The sequence below is a fragment of the Hibiscus syriacus genome, unplaced genomic scaffold (assembly GCF_006381635.1).
Source record: "Hibiscus syriacus cultivar Baekdansim isolate YM2019G1 unplaced genomic scaffold, ASM638163v2 tig00110007_pilon, whole genome shotgun sequence".
NCBI lineage: Eukaryota > Viridiplantae > Streptophyta > Magnoliopsida > Malvales > Malvaceae > Hibiscus > Hibiscus syriacus.
In genome coordinates this window covers 2344554-2345687 of record NW_024062559.1, presented here as the reverse complement: position 1 = coordinate 2345687, position 1134 = coordinate 2344554, and the positions used below count along the sequence as shown (strand labels likewise).

At 36.6% G+C, this 1134-nt stretch overlaps 1 non-coding gene across 1 annotated transcript; it reads right to left on the bottom strand.

The window, feature by feature from the left end:
• Nucleotides 1–767: 767 nt before the first annotated feature.
• On the bottom strand, nt 768–873 carry LOC120212240. Its single transcript, XR_005524677.1, has one exon. It is a non-coding gene; the product is annotated as a small nucleolar RNA R71 (small nucleolar RNA).
• Between the last annotated feature and the right edge of the window lie 261 nt (nt 874–1134).

Here is a 1134-nt window from a genome sequence, read left to right as displayed (position 1 = left end):
TGATGATATGTATACTTGTATGATTGTAGTAACATTATCTAAGCATCATGTTTTTGGTGACATGGTCGGGGAGCAATGGCATTGCATTAAAGTTGTTTTTTCTTTTGTTTTCACTAATTTTGTTTATTTTCTTTTGTAAGTACCCTTAGCATAGTGTTACTGGTGCATGACCTGCCATAACAATCGATACTTAGAACCTTTTGATCCCAAAATAAAGAGAACATTTCATCAAAGAAGACAACAACAAAGAAATATGGCAGACAATGAGGACAATGTTTTGCCACCATTATAAGTCAGGGCTAATGGCAATCTTCCAAATGATGGTTCACATGAAGGATTAAATATGCCTATGAGAGATGCTCTGATGCCGCAACATCATTACAACATTGATGATCGTAATAAGCCCATTAGAGAGCATGTGGTACCTATTCTGGACTACTTAAATCATGGCATCTTGAGACCTACTATATATGCTGCCAATTTTGATTTGAAGCAGATCATGTTTCAGATTTTGCAATTCATGGGATAATATGGTGGTTCACTCATTGAAGATCCGAGAGAACATTTGCGAGCATTTATAGAGGTGTGTGACTCATTTGTTCAGCAATGAGTGCCAGAAGAAAGCTTTAAAGCTGAAACTTTTTCCTTACTCACTGCGAGACAAAGCTAGAGCCTGGTTGACTTCACTTTCACTTAATGCTATAGCATCTAGAATGAGCTCATACAAAACTTTCTGCTACGATTCAATCCTACCAACATTAATGTATGGATACGAAATGATATTACTTTGTTCAAGCAGTTAGATGACGAGAATTTATATAAAGCTTGGGAGTGTTTTAAGGAGTTGCTACGAAAGTATCCAATGCACGAATTTCCTTATTGTACGTAGATGGAGATGTTTTAGAACATGTTGAACATACATACTCGCATGGCGGTTGATTCTTCTACTAATAGAGCATTGCTAGATAAAACATACAATGAAGCATATGACATATTGGAGAGGATCTCCAGTAACAACTATGAATACCCCAACACAAGGAACATGTTTGGCAGACGCAATGTTGCAGCAACATATATTGATACTTTGAATTCAATGGCTTCCCACATAACAACATTGATCGATATGGTGAAGAA